Source organism: Dendrobates tinctorius, unplaced genomic scaffold (assembly GCF_039654945.1).
Source record: "Dendrobates tinctorius isolate UK_male_01 unplaced genomic scaffold, ASM3965494v1 ptg000051l, whole genome shotgun sequence".
Taxonomy (NCBI): domain Eukaryota; kingdom Metazoa; phylum Chordata; class Amphibia; order Anura; family Dendrobatidae; genus Dendrobates; species Dendrobates tinctorius.
In genome coordinates this window covers 25,266,480-25,291,138 of record NW_027361719.1, presented here as the reverse complement: position 1 = coordinate 25,291,138, position 24,659 = coordinate 25,266,480, and positions in this window count along the sequence as shown.

The following is a 24,659-nucleotide window of genomic DNA, read 5'->3' as shown; positions in this document are numbered from 1 at the left end:
GGGGCCCCAACCACAAAATCAGACCCTGAGAGACCCCGGCCACAAAATCGAACCTAGAGGGGCCCCAGTCACAAAATCAGACCCTAAGGGGCCCAGGTCATGAAATCGGACCCTGAGGGGCCCCACCCACAAAATCAGACCCTGAGGGGCCCCGCCCACCAAATTAGACCCTGAGGGGCCCCACCCTTAAAATCAGACCCTGAGGGGCCCCAGCCACAAAATCAGACCCTGAGGGGCCCCACCCACAAAATCGGACCCTGAGGGGCCCCACCCACAAATCCAGACCCTGAGGGGACCCGGCCACAAAATCGGACCCTGAGAGACCCCGGCCACAAAATCAGACCCTGAGGGGCCCCAACCACAAAATCAGACCCTGAGGGGCCCCAGTCACAAAATCGGACCCTGAGTGGCCCCACCCACAAAATCAGACCCTGTGGGGCCCCAGTCACAAAATCGGACCCTGATGGGCCCCAGCCACTAAATCAGACCCTGAGGGGCCCCAGCCACAAAATCGGACCCTGAGGGGCCCCACCCACAAAATCAGACCCTGAGGGGCCCCACCCACAAAATCGGACCCTGAGGGGCCCCGCCCACCAAATTAGACCCTGAGGGGCCCCACCCTCAAAATCAGACCCTGAGGGGCCACAGCCACAAAATCAGACCATGAGGGGCCCCAGCCACAAAATCGGACCCTGAGGGGCCCCACCCACAAAATCGGACCCGGATGGGCCCCACCCACAAATGAAGACCCTGAGGGGCCCCAGCCACAAAATCGGACCCTGAGAGACCCCAGCCACAAAATCGGACCCTGAGGGGCCCCAACCACAAAATCAGACCCAGAGGGGCCCCGGTCACAAAATCGGACCCTGAGGGGCCCCACCCACAAAATCAGACCCTGAGGGACCCCAGCCACAAAATCAGACCCTGAGGGGCCCCAGCCACAAAATCGGACCCTGAGGGGCCCCAGCCACAAAATCGGACCCTGAGGGGCCCCACCCACAAAATCGGACCCTGAGGGGCCCCGCCCACCAAATTAGACCCTGAGGGGCCCCACCTTCAAAATCGGTCCCTGAGGGGCCCCGGCCAAAAATCGGAGCCTGAAGGATCCCCGCCAACAATTCAAGCCCTGAGGAGCCCAGGCCAAGGAATCAGATCCTGAGGCGCCCCACCCACCAAATCAGACCCTGAGGCCAAAGTGGCCCCTGAGAGGCACTCACAGTTAAAATGGATCCTGAGTTGAAAGTCTTGCAGGGGCAGCAGGCAAGTCTCTCTTAAAGGGGCAGCCTGGGCACCATTACAAACCACTATCTGTACTTCCTTCAGGAAATACACATCTAGTTATAGTGGTTTGAAAAAACCACTATATTGTAATCCGAACGCTGCTAACTTATTCTTCTTCTTATTATTATTATTATTAAGTTGATTTCCGCAATTAATACAGCCCGAACCGCTACACGCACAGATGCCGTTGAGGTGTCGTTTCGAAGCCAGCGTCCATGAGAGGTGTGCTAAGTATTTTTCGTGTCGATCGGATTTGTAGTTTTTGCGCAATTTGCGTTTGAAATTTTTTTTTCCCGTCATTGGAATGCACTGTCTCCAATGCTTTTCAATGGGTAATGGCAAAACGTGCCCTGAGGCGATTGAAATGGCAGTTGAGCTCATTGATATGCGCAGGCAGACCCAGTTACTATGCCAACGCCTACGAACGTCACATGACATCCCAAGGACAGAGCTTGTGCCACATAATATCAGCTCTTAAAGTGAAACCCACAGCACAAATGCAAATCTAGCTTCATTACATGACACATGCCCCTGAGATAGAATGTGCGACAAAGTGGATTTAGAAGCCCAGTGAGCCACCCTGGCTCTCAAAGGGCCGACGTGCCACAGTGATTGTTAAAGAGCCAGCGCACCGAAATGAGTCTTAAAGGGCCGGTGCGCCAAATCGAAAGCTGAGCGACCCCGGTCTCCAAATCGTAGGCTGAACCACCCCGGCCTCCAAATCGTAGGCTGAACCACCCCGGCCTCCAAATCGGAGGCTGAGCCACCCTGGCCTCCAAATCGGACCCAGTGTGGCCCGCTCAAAAAATCAGACCCAGAGTAGCACAGCCCACCAAATCGGATCCTGAGGGGCCCCGCCCACCAAATCAGACTCCGAGTGGCCCCGTCCACCAAATCGGACCTTGAAGGGCCCTGTCCACCAAATCGGACCCTGAGGAGCCCCGCCCACCAAATCAGACCCTGAGAAGCCCCGCCCACCAAATCGGACCCAGAGTGACCCCGCCCACCAAATCGGACCCTGAAGGGCCCCGCCCATCAAATTGGACCCAAAGTGGCCCCGCCCACCAAATCGGACCCAGAGGGGCCCCGCCCATCAAATCGGACCCTGAGGGCCCCCCCCACCAAATCGGACCCCGAGGAGCCCCGCCCACCAAATCGGACCCAGATTGACCCCGCCCACCAAATCGGACTCTGAAGGGCCCCGCCCACCAAATCGGACCCAGAGGGGCCCCTCCCACCAAATCGGACCCAGAGGGGCCCCGCCCACCAAATCAGACCCAGAGGGGCCCCGCCCACCAAATCGGACCCAGAGGGGCCCCGCCCACCAAATCGGACGATGAGGGGCACCGCCCACTAAATCGGACCCAGAGTGGCCCCGCCCACCAAAATGGACCCAGGGGGCTCCACCCACAAAATCAGACCCTAAGGGGCCCCACCCACAAAATCGGATCCTGAGTGGGCCCGGCCACAAAATCACACCCTGAGGGGCCCCAACCACAAAATCGGACCCTGAGAGACCCCGGCCACAAAATCGAACCTAGAGGGGTCCCAGTCACAAAATAGGACCCTGAGGGGCCCCACCCACAAAATCAGACCCTGAGGGGCCCCACCCACAAAATCAGACCCTGAGGGGCCCCACCCACAAAATCGGACCCTGAGGGGCCCCAGCCACAAAATCGGACCCTGATGGGCCCCACCCATAAATCCAGACCCTGAGGGGCCCCAGCCACAAAATCGGACCCTGAGAGACCCCGGCCACAAAATCGGACCCTAAGGGGCCCCAACCACAAAATCAGACCCTGAGGGGCCCCAACCACAAAATCAGACCCTGAGGGGCCCCACCCACAAAATCAGACCCTGAGGGGCCCCACCCACAAAGTCAGACCCTGAGGGGCCCCACCCACAAAATCGGACCCTGAGGGGCCCCACCCACCAAATTAGACCCTGAGGGGCCCCACCCTCAAAATCGGTCCGAGGGGCCCCACCCTCAAAATCGGACCCTGAGGGGCCCCGGCCACAAAATCGGACCCTGAGGGGCCCCGGCCACAAAATCGGACCCTGAGGGGCCCCGGCCACAAAATCGGACCCTGAGGGGCCCCGGCCACAAAATCGGACTCTGAGGGGCCCCACCCGCAAAATCGGACCCTAAGGGGCCCCGGCCACAAAATCGGACCCTGAGGGGCCCCACCCGCAAAATTGGACCATGAGGGGCCCCACCCGCAAATCGGACCCTGAGGGGCCCCACCCGCAAAATCGGACCCTGAGGGGCCCCACCCGCAAAATCGGACCCTGAGGGGCCCCAACCACAAAATCGGACCCTGAGATGCACCGGCTACAAAATCGGACCCTGAGGGGCCTCAGTCACAAAATCAGACCCTAAGGGGCCCCGGCCACAAAATCAGACCCTGAGGGGCCCCACCCACAAAATCGGACCCTGTTGGGCCCCACCCACCAAATCAGACCCCGAGGGTCCCCGCCAGCCAAATTGGACCCTGACGGCCCCGCCCACCAAATCGGACTCTGATAGATCCCGCCCACCAAATCAGACCCTGAGGGGCCCAGCTCACCAAATCGGACCCAGAGTGGCCCCGCCCAACAAATCGGACCCAGAGTGGCCCCGCCCACCAAATTGTACCCTGAGGGGCCCCACCCACAAAATCAAATCCTAAGGGGCACCATCCACAAAATTGGACCCTGAGGGGCCCCGGCCACAAAATTGGACCCTGAGGGGCCCCACCCACAAAATCGGACCATGAGGGGATCCGGCCACAACATTGGACCCTGAGTGGCCCCACTCACAAAATCGGACCCTGAGGGGCCCTACCCACAAAATCGGACCCCGAGGGGCCCTACCCACAAAATCGGACCCTGAGGGGCCCCAACCACAAAATCGGACCCTGACGGGCCCCGGCCACAAAATCGGACCCTGAGGGGCCCCGGCCACAAAATTGGACCCTGAGGGACCCCACCTACAAAATTGAACCCTGAGGGGCCCCTACCACAAAATCGGATCCTGAGGGGCCCCACCCACAAAATCGGACCCTGAGGGGCCCCACCCACAAAATTGGACCCTCAGGGGCCCCGGCAACAAAATCGGACCCTGAGGGACCCCGGCCACAAAATCACATCCGGAGGGGCCCCAACCACAAAATCGGACCCTGAGAGGCTCCTGCCGCAAAATCGGACCCTGAGGGGCCCCAACCACAAAATCGGACCCTGTGAGGCACCGGCCACAAAATCGGACCCTGAGGGGCCCCGCCCACCAAATCGGACCCCGAGGGTCCCCGCCCACCAAATCGGACCCCGAGGGGCCCCGCCCACCAAATTGGACCCTGAGGGGCCCCGCTCGCCAAATCGGACCCTGAGGGGCCCCGCTCACCAAATCGGACCCTGAGGGGCCCCGCTCGCCAAATCGGACCCTGAGGGGCCCCGGCCACAAAATCGGACCCTGAGGGGCCCCACCCACAAAATTGGACCCGAGGGGCCCCGGCCACAAGATTGGTCCCGAGGGGCCCCAACCACCAAATCAGACCCTGAGGGGCCCCAGCCACAAAATCGGACCCTTAGGGGCCCCACCCACCAAATCAGCCCCTGAGGGGACCCGGCCACCAAATCAGGCCCTGAGGGGCCCCACCCACCAAATCTGACCCTGAGGCCAAAGTGGCCCCTGAGAGGCACCCACAGTTAAAACGGATCCTGAGTTGAAAGTCTTGCAGGTGCAGCAGGCAAGTCTCTCTTAAAGGGGCAGCCTGGGCAGCATTTCAAACCACTATCTGTACTTCCTTCAGGAAATACACATCTAGTATTATTATTACTATTCAGTTGATTTCCGCAATTAATGCAGCCCGAACCGCTACACGCACAGACTCCGTTGAGGTGTCGTTTCGAAACCAGCATTCACGAGAGGTGTGCTAAGTACTTTTCGTGTCGATCAGATTTATAGTTTTTGTGCAATTTGCGCTTGAAAAAACATTTTCCTGTCATTGGAATGCACTGTCTCAATGCATTTCAAATGGAAAATTTTGCCACAGGGAAAACATGGGGCAGTCGGGAGGCGATTCAAATAGCAGTTAAGCTCATTGATATGCGCAGGCACATCCAGTTACTATGCAAACGCCTACAAACTTTTCATGACCCCTCCAAGACAGAGTTTCTGGCAGATAATATCAGCTCTTAAAGCGAAACCCAGAGCACAAATGCAAATCTAGCTTCATCACATGACGCATGCCCCTGAGAGAGAATGTGCGCCAAAGAGAATTTAGAAGCCCAGTGCGCCAAACTGGCTCTTAAACGGCAGACACGCCTAAGTGATTCTTAAAGGGCCGGCGCACCAAAATGAGTCTTAAAGGGCCGGCACGCCAAATCAAAAGCTGGGTGACCCCAGGCTCCAAATCGATTGACCCTGGCCTACAAATCGGAGGCTGATCGACCCTGGCCTACAAAACGGAGACTGAACCACCCTGGTCTCCAAATCGGACCCAGAGTGGCCCCGCCCACCAAATCAGACCTAGAGTGGCCCCGCCCACTAAATCGGACACAGAGTGGCCCCGCCCACCAAATCGGACCCTGAGGGGCCCTACCCACCAAATCAGACCCAGAGTGGCCCCGCCCACCAAACCAGACCCTGAGGGGCTCCACCCACAAAATCGGACCCTGAGGGGCCTCGGCCACAAAATCAGACCCTGATGGGCCCCAACCACAAAATCGGACCCTGAGGGCTCCCAACCACAAAATCGGACCCTGAGGGGCCCAGCCCACAAAATCGGACCCTGAGTGGCCCCGGCCAGAAAATTAGACCTGAGGGGCCCCGCCTACCAAATCATACCCAGAGTGGCCCCACCCACAAAATCAGAAACTGAGGGGCCCCAACCACAAGATCGGACCCTGAGGAGCCCCGGCCACAAAATCGGGCCCTGAAGGGCCCCACCCACAAAATTGGACCCTGAGGGCCCCGGCCACAAAATTGGACCCTGAGGGGCCCCACCCACAAAATCAGACCCTGAGGGGCCCCAGCCACAAAATCGGACCCTGCGGGGCCCCGGCCACAAAATTGGACCCTGAGGGGCCCCACCCACAAAATCGGACCCTGAGGGGCCACACCCACAAAATCGGACCCTGAGGGGCCACACCAACAAAATAGGAGCCTGAGGGATCCCAGCCAACAATTCAAGCCCTGAGGAGCCCAGGCCAAGGAATCAGATCCTGAGGGGCCACACCCACCAAATCACACCCTGAGGCCAAAGTGGCCCCTGAGAGGCACATACAGTTAAAATGGATCCTGAGTTTAAAGTCTTGCAGGGGCAGCAGGCAAGTCTCTCTTAAAGGGGCAGCCCGGGCACCATTTCAAACCACTATCTGTACTTCCTTCAGGAAATACACATCTAGTATTAATGTTGTAATCCGAACGCTGCTAACTTTTTCTTTTTATTCAGTTGATTTCCGCAATTAATGCGGCCCGAACCGCTACACGCACAGACTCCGTTGAGGTGTCGTTTCGAAGCCAGCGTCCACGAGAGGTGTGCTAAGTATTTTTCGTGTCGATCGGATTTGAATTTTTTGCGCAATTTGCATTTGAAATTTTTTTTTCCCGTCATTGGAATGCATTGTCTCAATGCTTTTCAATGGGCAACTTAAAAAGTGCCCTGAGGCAATTCAAATGGCAGTGAAGCTCATTGATATACGCAGGCACACCCATTTACTATGCCAACGCGTACGAACATCACATGACGCCCCCAGGACAGAGCTTCTGCCACATAATATCAGCTCTTAAAGCGAAACCCACAGCACAAATGCAAATCTAGCCTCATCACATGAAGCATGCCCCTGAGAGAGAATGTGCGCCAAAGTGGATTTAGAAGCCCAGTGAGCCACCCTGTCTCTAAAATAGCCGACGCGCCAAAGTGATTCTTAAAGGGCCAGCGTGCCAAATCGAAAACTGAGTGACCCCAGGCTCCAAATCGGAGGCTTAGCCACCTCGGCCTCCAAATTGGAGGCTGATCGACCCTGGCCTCCAAATCAGACCCAGCGTGGCCCCGCTTAAGAAATCGGACCCAGAGGGGCTCCGCTCACCAAATCAGACCCAGAGTGGCCCCGCCCAGCAAATCGGACCCAGAGTAGCCCCGCCCACCAAATCGGCCCCCGAGGGGCCCCGCCCACCAAATCGGCCCCGAGTGGTCCCGCTCACCAAATCGGCCCCCAAGTGGCCCTGCCCACCAAATCGGCCCCAGAGTGGCCCCACCCACCATATCGGGCCCCCGAGTGGCCCCACCCACCAAATCGGCTTCTGAGTGGCCCCGCCCACCAAATGGACCCCCGAGTGGCCCCGCCCACCAAATGGGCCTCCGAGTGGCCCGCACACCAAATCGGTCCCTGAGTGGCCCCCGCCCACCAAATTGGACCCGGAGTGGTCCCGCCCACCAAAACGGATCCAGAGTGGTCACGCCCACCAAATTGGACCCAAAGGGGCTCCACCCACAAAATCAGACCCTAAGGGGCCCCACCCACAAAATCGGACCCTGAGGGGCCCCGGCCACAAAATCAGACCCTGAGGTGCCCCAACAAAATCAGACCCTGAGGGGCCTCGGCCACAAAATCGGACCCTGATGGGCCCCAGTTACAAAATCGGATCCTGAGGGGCCCCGGCCACAAAATCGGACCCTGAGGGGCCCCAACCACAAAATCGGACCCTAAGGGGCCCCAACCACAAAATCGGACCCTAAGGGGTCCCAACCACAAAATCGGACCCTGAGGGGCCCCACCCACAAAATCGGACCCTGAGGGGCCCCGGCCAGAAAGTCAGTCCCTGAGGGGCCCCGCCTACCAAATCAGACCCAGAGTTGCCCCACCTACAAAATCGGAACCTGAGGGTCCCCAACCACAAAATCGGACCCTGAGGAGCCCTGGCCACAAAATCGGGCCCTGAAGGGCCCCACCCACAAAATTAGACCCTGAGGGGCCCCGACCACAAAATCGGACCCTGAGGGGCCCCACCCACAAAATTGGACCCTGAGGGGATCCGGCCACAAAATCAGACCCAGAGGGGCCCCGGCCACCAAATCGGACCCAGAGGGGCCACACCCACAAAATCAGACCCTGATGGGCCACACCCACAAAATAGGAGCCTGAGGGATCCCGGCCAACAATTCAAGCCCTGAGGAGCCCAGGCCAAGGAATCAGATCCTGAGGGGCCCCACCCACCAAATCAGACCCTGAGGCCAAAGTGGCCCCTGAGAGGCACATACAGTTAAAACGGATCCTGAGTTGAAAGTCTTGCAGGGGCAGCAGGCAAGTCTCTCTTAAAGAGGCAGCCCAGGCACCATTTCAAACCACTATCTGTACTTCCTTCAGGAAATACACATCTAGTCCGAACGCTGCTAACTTATTCTTCTTATTATTATTATTATTAAGTTGATTTCCGCAATTAATACAGCCCGAACCGCTACACGCACAGACTCCGTTGAGGTGTCGTTTCGAAGCCAGCGCCCATGAGAGGTGTGCTAAGAATTTTTCGTGTCGATCAGATTTGCAGTTTTTGCGCAATTTGCGTTCGAAAATTTTTTTTCCCGTCATTGGAATGCACTGTCTCCAATGCATTTGAATGGGGAAATGGCAAAACGTGCCCTGAGGCGATTGAAATGGCAGTTGAGCTCATTGATATGCGCAGGCAGAACCAGTTACTATGCCAACGCCTACGAACGTCACATGACATCTCCAGAACAGAGCTTCTGCCACATAATATCAGCTCATAAAGCGAAACCCACAGCACAAATGCAAATCTAGCTTCATCACATGACACATGCCCCTGAGAGAGAATGTGCGCCAAAGTGTATTTAGAAGCCCAGTGAGCCAAACTGGCTCTTAAAGGGCCGAAGTGCAAAAGTGACTGTTAAAGGGCCGGCGCACCGAAATGAGTCTTAAAGGGCCAACACGCCAAATCGAAAGCTGAGTGACCACAGGCTCCAAATGGGAGGCTGATCGACACCCCGGCCTCCAAATCGGAGGCTGAGCCACCCCGGCCTTCAAATTGGAGGTTGAGCCACCCCAGACTCCAAATGGGAGGCTGAGCCACCCCGGCCTCCAAATGGGAGGCTGATCGACCCCGGCCTCCAAATGGGAGGCTGATCGACCCCGGCCTCCAAATGGGAGGCTGATCGACCCCGGCCTCCAAATGGGAGGCTGATCGACCCCGGCCTCCAAATCGGAGGCTGATCGACCCCGGCCTCCAAATCGGAGGCTGAGCCACCCCGGCCTTCAAATAGGAGGTTGAGCCACCCCGGCCTCCAAATCGGAGGCTGAGCCACCCCGGTCTCCAAATCGGAGGCTGAGCCACCCCGGCCTCCAAATAGGAGGTTGAGCCACCCCGGCCTCCAAATCGAAGGCTGAGCCACCCCGGCCTCCAAATCGAAGGCTGAGCCACCCCGGCCTCCAAATCGGAGGCTGAGCCACCCCGGCCTCCAAATCGGAGGCTGAGCCACCCCGGCCTCCAAATCGGAGGCTGAGTCACCCCGGCCTCCAAATCGGAGGCTGAGCCACCCCGGCCTCCAAATCGGAGGCTGAGCCACCCCGGCCTCCAAATCGGAGGCTGAGCCACCCCGGCCTCCAAATCGGAGGCTGAGCCACCCCGGCCTCCAAATCGGAGGCTGAGCAACCCCGGCCTCCAAATCGGAGGCTGAGCCACCCCGGCCTCCAAATCGGAGGCTGAGCCACCCCGGCCTCCAGATCGGAGGCTCTTTGACCTCGGCCTCCAAATCGGAGGCTCTTTGACCTCGGCCTCCAAATCGGAGGCTCTTTGACCTCGGCCTCCAAATCGGAGGCTCTTTGACCTCGGCCTCCAAATCGGAGGCTCTTTGACCTCGGCCTCCAAATCGGAAGCTCATCGACCCCGGCCTCCAAATCTTACCCAGAGTGGCCCCGCCCACCAAATCGGACCCAGAGAGGCCCCACCCACCAAATCGGACCCAGAGAGGCCCCGCCCACCAAACCGGACCCTGAGGGGCCCCGCCCACCAAATCGGACCCTGTGGGGCCCTGCCCACTAAATCGGACCCAGAGTGGTCCCACCGACCAAATCGGACCCAGAGTGGCCCCGCCGACCAAATCGGACCCAGAGGGTCTCCGCCCACAAAATCAGACCCTAAGGGGCCCAACCCACCAAATCTGACCCTGAGGGGCCCCAACCACAAAATCGGACCCTGATTGGTCCCAACCACAAAATCGGACCCTGAGGGGCCCCGGCAACAAAATCGGACCCTGAGGGGCCCCGGCCACAAAATCGGACCCTGAGGGTCCCTGGCCACAAAATCGGACCCTGAGGGGCCCTGGCCACAAAATCGGACCCTGAGGGGCCCAACCCACATAATCGGACCCTGAGAGGCCACGGCCAGAAAATCGGACCCTGAGGGAATCCGGCCACAAAATCAGACCCTGAGGGGCCCCGGCCACAAAATCGGACCCTGAGGGGCCCCACTCACAAAATCAGACCCTGAGGGGCCCCGGTCACAAGATTGGACCCTGAGGGGCCCCAACCACCAAATCAGACCCTGAGGGGCCCCGGCCACAAAATCGGACCCTTAGGGGCCCCACCCACCAAATCAGCCCCTGAGAGGACCCGGCCACCAAATTGGACCCTGAGGGGCCCCACCCACCAAATCGGACCCTGAGGTGCCACACCCACAAAATCGGGCCCAGAGGGCCCCACCCACAAAATCGGACCCTGAGGCCAAAGTGGCCCCTGAGAGGCACCCAGAGTTAAAACGGATCCTGAGTTGAAAGTCTTGCAGGTGCAGCAGGCAAGTCTCTCTTAAAGGGGCAGCCCGGGCACCATTTCAAACCACTATCTGTACTTCCTTCAGGAAATACACATCTAGTATTATTATTACTATTCAGTTGATTTCCGCAATTAATGCGGCCCGAACCGCTACACGCACAGACTCCGTTGAGGCCTCGTTTCGAAGCCAGCGTCCACAAGTGGTGTGCTAAGTATTTTTCATGTAGATCGGATTTGGAGTTTTTGCGCAATTTGAGTTTGAAAAAACATTTTCCTCAATGCATTTCAATGGGAAAATGTTGCCATAGGGAAAACATGGGACAGTCGTGAGGTGGCAGTTAAGCTCATAGATATGCGCAGGCTCACCCAGTTACTATGCCAACACCTACGAACTTCACATGACCTCTTTAGGACAGCGTTTCTTGCAGATAATTTCAGCTCTTAAAGCGAAACCCACAGCATAAATGCAAATCTAGCTTCATCACATGACGCATGCCACTGAGAGAGAATGTGCGCCAAAGTGGATTTAGAAGCCCAGTGAGCCAAACTAGCTCTTAAAGGGCCGACGTGCCAAAGTGATTCTTAAAGGGCCGGCGCACCGAAATGAGTCTTAAAGGGCCGGCGCGCTAAATCGAAAGCTGAGTGACCCCAGGCTCCAAATCGGAGGCTGAGCCACCCCGACCTCCAAATCGGAGGCTGATCCACCCTGGCCTCCAATTGGACCCAGCGTGGCCCCTCTACAAAAAATTAGACCCTGAGTGGCCCCGCCCACCAAAACGGACCCAGAGTGGCACAGCCCACCAAATCGGACCCTGAGGGGCCCCACCCACCAAATCAGACTCAGTGTCCCCGCCCACCAAATTGGACCCTGAAGGGCCCCACCCACCAAATTGGATCCTGAAGGGCCCTGCCCACCAAATCGGACCCAGCGTGGCCCAGCTAAAAAAATCAGACCCTGAGTGGCCCCGCCCACAAAAACGGACCTAGAGTGGCACAGCCCACCAAATCGGACCCTGAGGGGCCCCACCCACCAAATCAGACTCAGTGTCCCCGCCCACCAAATTGGACCCTGAAGGGCCCCGCCCAACAAATCGGACCCAGAGTGGCCCCGCCCACCAAATCGGACCCTGAGGGGCCCCGCCCACCAAATCGGACCCTGAGGGACCCCGCCCACCAAATCGGACCCTGAGGGGCCCCGCCCACAAAATCGGACCCTGAGGGGCCCCGCCCACAAAATCGGACGCTGAAGGGCCCCGCACACCAAATCGGACCCTGAGGGGCCCAGGCCACCAAATCAGATTCTGAAAGGCCCCAACCACAAAATCGGACCCTGAGGGGCCCCGCTGACCAAATTGAACTCTGAGGGGCCCCACTCACCAAATCGGACCCTGGGTGGCCCCGCCCACCAAATCTGACCCTGAGTGGCCCCGCCCACCAAGTCGGACCCTGAGTGGCCCCGCCCACCAAATCGGACCCTGAGGGGCCCCACCCACAAAATCGGACCCTGAGGTGCCCCGGCCACAAAATCGGACCCAGAGGGGCCCCACCCACAAAATCGGGCCCTGAGGCCAAAATGGCCCCTGAGAGGCACCCACAGTTAAAAAGGATCCTGAGTTGAAAGTCTTGCAGGGACAGCAGGCAAGTCTCTCTTAAAGGGGCAGGCCGGGCACCATTTCAAACCACTATCTGTACTTCCTTCAGGAAATACACATCTAGTTATTATTATTAAGTTGATTTCCGCAATTAATACAGCCCGAACCGCTGCACGCACAGACTCCGTTGAGGTGTCGTTTCGAAGCCAGCGTCCATGAGAGGTGTGCTAAGTATTTTTCATGTCGATCAGATTTATAGTTTTTGCGCAATTTGCGTTAGAAAAATTTTTTCCCCATCATTGGATTGCACTGTCTCCAATGCATTTGAATGGGGAAATGGCAAAACGTGCCCTGAGGCGATTGAAATGGCAGTTGAGCTCATTGATATGCGCAGGCAGAACCAGTTACTATGCCAACGCCTACGAACGTCACATGACATCTCCAGAACAGAGCTTCTGCCACATAACATCAGCTCTTAAAATGAAACCCACAGCACAAATGCAAATCTAGCTTCATCACATGACACATGCCCCTGAGAGAGAATGTGCGCCAAAGTGTATTTAGAAGCCCAGTGAGCCAAACTGGCACTTAAAGGGCCGAAGCGCCAAAGTGATTCTTAAAGGGCCGCCGCACCGAAATGAGTCTTAAAGGGCCGACGCGCCAAATCGAAAGCTGAGTGACCCCAGGCTCCAAATCGGAGGCTGAGCAACCCCGGCCTTAAAATTGGAGGCTGAGCCTCCCTGGCCTCCAAATCGGACCCAGAGTGGCCCCGCCCACCAAAAACGGGCCCAGAGTGGCACAGCCCACCAAATCGAACACTGAGGGCCCCCGCCCACCAAATCAGACTGAGTGGCCCCACCCACCAAATCGGACCCAGAGGGGCCCTGCCCACCAAATCGGACCCTGAGGAGCTCCGTCCACCAAATCGGACCCAGAGTGACCCCGCCCACCAAATCGGACCATGAAGGGCCCCGCCCACCAAATCGGAAGCAGAGGGGCCCCGCCCACCAAATCGGACCCTGAGGTGCACTGCCCACTAAATCGGACCGAGAGAGGCCACGCCCACCAAATCGGACCCTGAGGAGACCCGCCCAACAAATCAGACCCCGAGGGGCCCCGCCCACCAAATCAGACCCAGAGTGGCCCCGCCCACCAAAATGGACCCAGAGGGCTCCACCCACAAAATCAGACCCTAAGGGGCCCCACCCACAAAATCGGACCCTGAGTAGACCCGACCACAAAATCAGACCCTGAGGGGCCCCAACCACAAAATCTGACCCTGAGGGGCCCCGGCCACAAAATCGGACCCTGAGGGGCCCCACCCACAAAATCGGACCCTGAGGGGCCCCACCCACAAAATCGGAACCTGAAGGGCCCTGGCCACAAAATCGGACCCTGAGCGGCCCATCCACAAAATTGGACCCTGAGGGGCCCCAGCCACAAAATCGGATCATGAGGAGCCCCAGCCACGAAATCAGACCCTGAGGGGCCCCGGCCACGAAATCGGACACTGAGGGGCGCTGGCCACAAAATCGGACCCTGAAGGGCCCCAACCACGAAATCAGACCCTGAGGGGCCCCGGCCACAAAATCGGACCCTGAGAGACCCCAGCCACAAAATCGAACCCAGAGGGGCCCCACCCACAAAATCGGACCCTGAGGGCCCACAATCACAAAATCGGACCCTGAGGGGCCCCAACCACAAAATCGGACCCTGAGGGGCCCCGGCCACAAAATCGAACCCAGAGGGGCCCCACCCACAAAATTGGACCCTGGGGGCCCCGCACACCAAATCGGACCCTGAGGGGCCCCGCCCACAAAATCGGACCCTGAGGGGCCTCACCCTCAAAATCGGACCCTGAGTAGACCCGGCCACAAAATCAGACCCTGATGGGCTCCAACCACAAAATCGGACCCAGTGGGGCCCCGGCCACAAAATCGGACCATGAGGGGCCCCACCCTCAAAATCAGACCCTGAGGGGCCCCACCCACAAAATCGGACCCTGAGGGGTCCCGGTCACAAAATCGGACCCTGAGAGGCCCCGCCCACCAAATTGGACCCTAAGGGGCCCCGCCAACCAAATCGGACTCTGAGGGGCCCCACCCACAAAATCGGACCCTGAGGGTCCCCAACCACAAAATCGGACCCTAAGGGGCCCCGGCCACAAAATCGAACCCAGAGGGGCCCCGCCCACCAAATCGGACCCTCAGGGGCCCCGCCCACAAAATCGGACCCTGAGGGGCCCCGCCCTCAAAATCGGATCCTGAGGGGCCCCGCCCACCAAATTGGACCCTGAGGGGCCCCGCCAACCAAATCGGACTCTGAGGGGCCCCACCCACAAAATCGGACCCTGAGGGCCCCCAACCACAAAATCGGATCCTAAGGGGCCCCGGCCACAAAATCGGACCCTGAGAGACCCCGGCCACAAAATCGAACCCAGAGGGGCCCCGCCCACCAAATCGGACCCTCAGGGGCCCCGCCCACAAAATCGGACCCTGAGGGGCCCCGCCCTCAAAATTGGACCCTGGGAGGCCCCGCCCACCAAATCGGACCCTGAGGGGCCCCGCCAACCAAATCGAACTCTGAGGGGCCCCACCCACAAAATCGGACCCTGAGGGCCCCCAACCACAAAATCGGACCCTTAGGGGCCCCGCCCTCAAACTCGGACCCTGAGTAGACCCGGCCACAAAATCGTACCCTGAGGGGCCCCACCCACAAAAACAGACCCTGAGGGGCCCCACCCATAAAATCGGACCCTGAGGGGAGCCACCCACCAAATCGGACCCTGAGGGGCCACACCCACAAAATCGGACACTGAGAGGCCACACCCACAAAATCGTACCCTGAGGGGCCCCACCAACAAAATCAGACCCTGAGGGGCCCCACCCACAAAATCGTACCCTGAGGGGCCCCACCCAAAAAATCGGACCCTGAGGGGCCCCTCCCATAAAATCGGACCCTGAGGGGACCCACCCACAAAATCAGACCCTGAGGGGCCCCACCCATAAAATCGGACCTTGAGGGGACCCACCCACAAAATCGTACCCTGAGGGGCCCCACCCACAAAGTCAGACCCTGAGGGGCCCCACCCACAAAATCGTACCCTGAGGGGCCCCACCCACAAAATCGGACCCTGAGGGGCCCCACCCATAAAATCGGACCCTGAGGGGACCCACCCACAAAATCGGACCCTGAGGGGCCACACCCACAAAATCGGACTCTGAGGGGCCACACCCACAAAATCGGACCCTGAGAGGCCACATCCACAAAATCAGACCCTGAGGGGCCCCACCCACAAAATTGAACCCTGAGGAATCCCGGCCACTAATTCAAATCTTGAGGAGCCCAGGCCACCGAATCGGATCCTGAGGGGCCCCACCCACCAAACCAGACCCTGAGGCCAAAGTGGCCCCTGAGAGGCACCCACATTTAAAACGGATCCTGAGTTGAAAGTCTTGCAGGGGCAGCAGCCAAGTCTCTCTTAAAGGGGCAGCCCAGGCACCATTTCAAACCACTATCTGTACATCCTTCAGGAAATACACATCTATTTATTATTATTAAGTTGATTTCTGCAATTAATGCGGCCCGAACCGCTACACGCACAGACTCCGTTGAGGTGTCGTTTCGAAGCCAGCGTCCATGAGAGGTGTGCTAAGTATTTTTCGTGTCGATCGGATTTGTAGTTTTTGCGCAATTTGCGTTTGAAAATTTTTTTTCTCGTCATTGGAATGCACTGTCTCAATGCATTTGAATGGGAAATGGCAAAACATGCCCTGAGGCGATTGAAATGGCAGTTAAGCTCATTGATATACGCAGGCAGACCCAGTTACTATGCCAACGCCTACGAACGTCACATGACCTCTCCAAGACAGAGATTCTGTCACATAATATCAGCTCTTAAAGCAAAACCCACAGCACAAATGCAAATCTAGCTTCATCACATGACACATGCCCCTGAGAGAGAATGTGCGCCAAAGTGGATTTAGAAGCCCAGTGAGCCACCCTGGCTCTTAAAGGGCCGACGCGCCAAAGTGATTCTTAAAGGGCCGGCCCGCCAAATCGAAAGCTGAGTGACCCAAGGCTCCAAATCGGAGGCTGATAGACCCTGGCCTACAAAAAGGAGGCTGAGCCACCCTGGCATCCAAATTGGACACAGAGAGGCCCCGCCCACCAAATCGGACCCAGAGTGGCCCCACACACCAAATTGGACCCTGAGGGGCCCAACCCACAAAATCGGACCCTAAGGGGCCCCACCCACAAAATCGGACCCTAAGGGGCCCCACCCACAAAATCGGACCCTGAGGGGCCCCGGCCACAAAATCGGACCCTGAGGGGCCCCACCCACAAAATCGGACCCTGAGGGGATCCGGCCACAAAATCAGACCCTGAGGGGCCCCGGCCACAACATCGGACCCTGAGGGGCCCCACTCACAAAATCGGACCCTGAGGGGCCCCAACCACTAAATCGGACCCTGAGGGGCCCCAACCACAAAATCGGATCCTGAGGGGCCCCAGCCACAAAATCGGACCCTCACGGGCCCCGGCCACAAAATCGGACCCTGAGGGGCCCCGGCCACAAAATCGGACCCTGAGGGGCCCCGCCTACAAAATTAAACCCTGAGGGGCCCCAACCACAAAATCAGATCCTGAGGGGCCCCACCCACAAAATCGGATCCTGAGGGGCCCCACCCACAATATCGGACCCTGAGGGGCCCCACCCACAAAATCAGACCCTGAGGGCCCAGGTCACAAAATTGGATCCTGAGGGGCCCCAACCACAAAATCGATCCCTGAGGGTCCCAACCACAAAATCGGACCCTGAGGGGCCCAACCCACCAAATCGGACCCTGAGGGGCCCCGCCCACCAATTCAGACCCGGAGGGGCCCCGCCCACTAAATCGGATTCTGAAAGGCCCCAACCACAAAATCGGATCCTGAGGGGCCCCAACCACAAAATCAGATCCTGAGGGGCCCCACCCACAAAATCGGATCCTGAGGGGCCCCACCCACAATATCGGACCCTGAGGGGCCCCACCCACAAAATCAGACCCTGAGGGCCCCGGTCACAAAATTGGATCCTGAGGGGCACAAACCACAAAATCGATCCCTGAGGGTCCCAACCACAAAATCGGACCCTGAGGGGCCCCACCCACAAAATTGGACCCTGAAGGGCCCCACCCACAAAATTGGACCCTGAGGGGCCCCACCCACAAAATTGGACCCTGAGGGGCCCTGGCCAAAAAATTGGACCCTGAGGGGCCGCACCCACAAAATTGGACCCTGAGGGGCCCGGGCCACAAAATCGGACCCTGAGGGACCCCGGCCACAAAATCGGATCCTGAGGGGCCCCACCCACAAAATCAGACCCTGAGGGCCCCGGTCACAAAATTGGATCCTGAGGGGCACAAACCACAAAATCGATCCCTGAGGGTCCCAACCACAAAATCGGACCCTGAGGGGCCCCACCCACAAAATTGGACCCTGAAGGGCCCCACCCACAAAATTGGACCCTGAGGGGCCCCACCCACAAAATTGGACCCTGAGGGGCCCTGGCCAAAAAATTGGACCCTGAGGGGCCGCACCCACAAAATTGGACCCTGAGGGGCCCGGGCCACAAAATCGGACCCTGAGGGACCCCGGCCACAAAATCGGATCCTGAGGGGCCCCAACCACAAAATCGGACCCTGAGAGGCTCCAGACACAAAATCGGACCCTGAGGGGCCCCAACCACAAAATCGGACCCTGAGAGGCACCGGCCACAAAATCGGACCCTGAGGGGCCCCAGACACAAAATCGGACCCTGAGGGGCCTAACCCACAAAATCGGACCCTGAGGGGCCCAACACACCAAATCAGACCCTGAGGGGCCCCGCCCACCAAATCGGACCCTGAGGGGCCCCGCCCACCAATTCAGACCCGGAGGGGCCCCGCCCACTAAATCGGATTCTGAAAGCCACAACCACAAAATCGGACCCTGAAGGGCCCCACCCACAAAATCGGACCCTGAGGGGCCCCGCTGACCAAATTGAACTCTGGGGGGACTCACTCACCAAATCGGACCCTGAGTGGCCCCGCCCACCAAATCGGACCCTGAGTGGCCCCGTCCACCAAATCGGACCCTAAGGGGCCCCACCCACAAAATCAGACCCTGAGGTGCCCCGGCCACAAAATCGGACCCAGAGGGGCCCCACCCACAAAATCGAGCCCTGAGGGGTCCCACCCAAAAATCGGACCCTGAGGCCAAAGTGGCCCCTGAGAGGAACCCACAGTTAAAACGGATCCTGAGTTGAAAGTCTTGCAGGGGCAGCAGGCAAGTCTCTCTTAAAGGGGCAGCCCGGGCACCATTTCAAACCACTATCTGTACTTCCTTCAGGAAATACACATCTAGTTATAGTGGTTTGAAAAACCACTATATTGTAATCCGAACGCTGCTAACTTATTCTTCTTCTTATTATTCAGTTGATTTCCGCAATTAATGCGGCCCGAACCGCTACACGCACAGACTCCGTTGAGGTGTCGTTTCGAAGCCAGCGTCCATGAGAGGTGTGCTAATTATTTTTCGTGTCGATCGGATTTGTAGTTTTTGCGCAATTTGCGTTTGAAAATTTTTTTTCCCGTCATTGGAATGCACTGTCTCCAATGCTTTTCAATGGGAAATGGCAAAACGTGCCCTGAGGCGATTGAAATGACAGTTGAGCTCATTGATATGCGCAGGCAGACCCAGTTACTATGCCAACGCCTACGAACTTCACTTGAACCCCAGCACAGAGCCTCTGCCACATAATATCAGCTCTTAAAGCGAAACTCACAGCACAAATGCAAATCTAGCTTCATCACATGACACATGCCCCTGAGAGAGAATGTGTGCGCCAAAGTGGATTTAAAAGAAGCCCAGTGAGCCAAACTAGCTCTTAAAGGGCCAACGCGCCAAAGTGATTGTTAAAGGGCCAGCGCACCCAAATGAGTCTTAAAGGGCCGACACACCAAATCGGAGGCTGAGCCACCCCGGCCTCCAAATAGGACGCTGAGCCACCCCGGCCTCCAAATCGGACGCTGAGCCACCCCGGCCTCCAAATCGGACGCTGAGCCACCCCGGCCTCCAAATCGGAGGCTGAGCCACCCCGGCCTCCAAATCGGACGCTGAGCCACCCCGGCCTCCAAATCGGAGGCTGAGCCACCCCGGCCTCCAAATCGGAGGCTGAGCCACCCCGGCCTCCAAATCGGAGGCTGAGCCACCCCGGCCTCCAAATCGAAGGCTGATCGACCCCCGCCTCCAAATCGGAGGCTGAGCCACCCCGGCCTCCAAATCGGAGGCTGAGCCACCCCGGCCTCCAAATCGGACGCTGAGCCACCCCGGCCTCCAAATCGGACGCTGAGCCACCCCGGCCTCCAAATCGGAGGCTGATCCACCCCGGCCTCCAAATCAGAGGCTGATCGACCCCGGCCTCCAAATCAGAGGCTGATCGACCCCGGCCTCCAAATCGGAGGCTGAGCCACCCCGACCTCCAAATCGGAGGCTGATCGACCCCCGCCTCCAAATCGGAGGCTGAGCCACCCCGGCCTCCAAATCGGAGGCTGAGCCACCCCGGCCTCCAAATCAGAGGCTGAGCGTCCCCGGCCTCCAAATCGGAGGCTGAGCGACCCCGGCCTCCAAATCGGAGGCTGATCGACCCCGGCCTCCAAATCGGAGGCTGAGCCACCCCGGCCTCCAAATCGGAGGCTGAGCCACCCCGGCCTCCAAATCGGAGGCTGATCGACCCCGGCCTCCAAATCGGAGGCTGAGCCACCACGGCCTCCAAATCGGAGGCTGAGCCACCCCGGCCTCCAAATCGGAGGCTGAGCCACCCCGGCCTCCAAATCGGAGGCTGAGCCACCCCGGCCTCCAAATCGGAGGCTAAGCCACCCAGGCCTCCAAATCGGAGGCTGAGCCACCCCGGCCTCCAAATCGGAGGCTCATCGACCCCGGCCTCCAAATCGGAGGCTCTTTGACCTCGGCCTCCAAATCGGAAGCTCAACGACCCCGGCCTCCAAATTGGAGGCTGAGCGACCCCAGCCTCCAAATCTTACCCAGAGTGGCCCCACCCACCAAATCAGACCCAGAGAGGCCCTGCCCACCAAATCGGACCCTGAGGGGCCCCGCCCACCAAATCGGACCCTGTGGGTCCCCTCCCACCAAATCGGACCCTGAGAGGCCCCGCCCACCAAATTGGACCCAGAGTGGTCCCGCCCACCAAATTGGACCCAATGGGGCTCCGCCCACAAAATCAGACCCAGAGGGGCCCCTGCCACAAAATCAGACCCTGAGGGGCCGCGGCCACAAAATCGGACCCTGATGGGCCCCAGTCACAAAATTGGACCCTGATGGGCCCCGGCCACAAAATCGGACCCTGAGGGGCCCCAACCACAAAATCGGACCCTGAGGGGACCCAACCACAAAATCGGACCCTGAGAGGCCCCGCCCACCAAATTGGACCCAGAGTGGTCCCGCCCACCATATTGGACCCAGAGGGGCCCCACCAACAAAATCGGACCCAGAGGGGCCCCTGCCACAAAATCGGACCCAGAGGGGCCGCAGCCACAAAATCAGACCCTGAGGGGCCGCGGCCACAAAATCAGACCCTGAGGGGCCCCAACCACAAAATCGGACACTGAGGGGACCCAACCACAAAATCGGACCCTGAGGGGCCCCGCCCACCAAATCGGACCCTGAGGGGCCCCAAAGGCCAAAGTTGCCCCTGAGAGTCACCCATAGGTAAAACGGATCCTGAGTTGAGAGTCTTGCAGGGGCAGCAGGCAAGTCTCTCTTAAAGGTGCAGACCGGACACCATTTCAAACCACTATCTGTACTTCCTTCAGGAAATACACATCTAGTTATAGTGGTTTGAAAAAACCACTATATTGTAATCCGAATGCTGCTAACTTATTCTTCTTCTTATTATTAAGTTGATTTCCACAATTAATGCGGCCCGAACCGCTACAGGCACAGACTCCGTTGAGGTGTCGTTTCGAAGGCAGCGTCCATGAGAGGTGTGCTAAGTATTTTTCGTGTCGATCGGATTTGTAGTTTTTGAGCAATTTGCGTTTGAAAATTTTTTTTCCCGTCATTGGAATGCACTGTCTCCAATGCTTTTCAATGGGAAATGGCAAAACGTGCCCTGAGGCGATTGAAATAGCAGTTAAGCTCATTGATATGCGCAGGCAGACCCAGTTACTATGCCAACGCCTACGAACGTCACATGACGCCCCGAGGACAGAACTTCTGCCACATAATATCAGCTCTTAAAGCGAAACCCGCAGCACTAATGCAAATCTAGCTTCATGACATGACACATGCCCCTGAGAGAGAATGTGTGCCAAAGTGGATTTAGAAGAAGCCCAGTGAGCCAAACTAGCTCTTAAAGGGCCGAAGCGCCAAAGTGATTGTTAAAGGGCCGACGCGCCAAAGTGATTGTTAAAGGGCCGGCGCACCGAAATGAGTCTTAAAGGGCCGACACGCCAAATCGAAAGCTGATGACCACAGGCTTCAAATGGGAGGCTGATCGACCCCCCCCGGCCTCCAAATCGGAGGTTGATTGACCCCGGCCTCCAAATCGGAGGCTGATCGACCCCGGCCTCCAAATCGGAGGCTGAGCCACCCCGACCTCCAAATCGGAGGCTGAGTCACCCCGGCCTCCAAATCGGAGGCTGAGCCACCCCGGCCTCCAAATCGGAGGCTGAGCCACCCCGACCTCCAAATCGGAGGCTCTTTGACCCCGGCCTCCCAAATCGGAGGCTGAGCCACCCCGGCCTCCAAATCGGAGGCTGAGTCACCCCGGCCTCCAAATCGGAGGCTGAGCCACCCCGGCCTCCAAATCGGAGGCTCTTTGACCCCGGCCTCCCAAATCGGAGGCTGAGACACCCCGACCTCCAAATCGGAGGCTGAGCCACCCCGGCCTCCAAATCGGAGGCTGAGCCACCCCGGCCTCCAAATCGGAGGCTGAGCCACCCCGGCCTCCAAATCGGAGGCTGAGCCACCCCGGCCTCCAAATCGGAGGCTGAGCCACCCCGGCCTCCAAATCGGAGGCTGAGCCACGCCGGCCTCCAAATCGGAGGCTGAGTCACCCCGGCCTCCAAATCGGAGGCTGAGCCACCCCGACCTCCAAATCAGAGGCTCTTAGACCCCGGCCTCCCAAATCAGAGGCTGAGCCACCCCGGCCTCCAAATCAGAGGCTGAGCCACCCCGGCCTCCAAATCGGAGGCTGAGCCACCCCGGCCTCCAAATCGGAGGCTGAGCCACCCCGGCCTCCAAATCGGAGGCTCTTTGACCCCGGCCTCCCAAATCGGAGGCTGAGCCACCCCGGCCTCCAAATCGGAGGCTGAGCCACCCCGGCCTACAAATCGGAGGCTGAGCCACTCCGGCCTCCCAAATCGGAGGCTGAGCCACCCCGGCCTCCAGATCGGAGGCTCTTTGACCCCGGCCTCCCAAATCGGAGGCTGAGCCACCCCGGCTCCAAATCGGAGGCTCTTTGACCCCGGCCTCCCAAATCGGAGGCTGAGCCACCCCGGCCTCCAAATCGGAGGCTGAGCCACCCCGGCCTCCAAATCGGAGGCTGAGCCACCCCGGCCTCCAAATCGGAGGCTGAGCCACCCCGGCCTCCAAATCAGAGGCTGAGCCACGCCGGCCTCCAAATCAGAGGCTGAGTCACCCCGGCCTCCAAATCGGAGGCTGAGCCACCCCGACCTCCAAATCGGAGGCTCTTAGACCCCGGCCTCCCAAATCGGAGGCTGAGCCACCCCGACCTCCAAATCGGAGGCTCTTTGACCCCGGCCTCCCAAATCGGAGGCTGAGCCATCCCGGCCTCCAAATCGGAGGCTGAGCCACCCCGGCCTCCAAATCGGAGGCTGAGCCACCCCGGCCTCCAAATCGGAGGCTGAGTCACCCTGGCCTCCAAATCGGAGGCTGAGCCACCCCGGCCTCCAAATCGGAGGCTCTTTGACCCCGGCCTCCCAAATCGGAGGCTGAGCCACCCCGGCCTCCAAATCGGAGGCTGAGCCACCACAACCTCCCAAATCGGAGGCTGAGCCACCCCGGCCTCCCACATCGGAGGCTGAGCCACCCCGGCCTCCAAATCGGAGGCTGAGCCACCCCGGCCTCCAAATCGGAGGCTGAGCCACCCCGGCCTCCAAATCGGAGGCTGAGTCACCCCGGCCTCCAAATCGGAGGCTGAGCCACCCCGGCCTCCAAATCGGAGGCTGAGCCACCCCGGCCTCCAAATCGGAGGCTCTTTGACCCCGGCCTCCCAAATCGGAGGCTGAGCCACCCCGGCCTCCAAATCGGAGGCTGAGTCACCCCGGCCTCCAAATCGGAGGCTGAGCCACCCCGGCCTCCAAATCGGAGGCTGAGCCACCCCGGCCTCCAAATCGGAGGCTCTTTGACCCCGGCCTCCCAAATCGGAGGCTGAGCCACCCCGGCCTCCAAATCGGAGGCTGAGTCACCCCGGCCTCCAAATCGGAGGCTGAGCCACCCCGGCCTACAAATCGGAGGCTGAGCCACCCCGGCCTCCAAATCGGAGGCTCTTTGACCCCGGCCTCCCAAATCGGAGGCTGAGACACCCCGACCTCCAAATCGGAGGCTGAGCCACCCCGTCCTCCAAATCGGAGGCTGAGCCACCCCGGCCTCCAAATCGGAGGCTGAGCCACCCCGGCCTCCAAATCGGAGGCTGAGCCACCACGGCCTCCAAATCGGAGGCTGAGCCACCCCGGCCTCCAAATCGGAGGCTGAGCCACCCCGGCCTCCAAATCGGAGGCTGAGCCACCCCGGCCTCCAAATCGGAGGCTGAGTCACCCCGGCCTCCAAATCGGATGCTGAGCCACCCCGACCTCCAAATCAGAGGCTCTTAGACCCCGGTCTCCCAAATCGGAGGCTGAGCCACCCCGGCCTCCAAATCGGAGGCTCTTTGACCCCGGCCTCCCAAATCGGAGGCTGAGCCACCCCGGCCTCCAAATCGGAGGCTGAGCCACCCCGGCCTCCAAATCGGAGGCT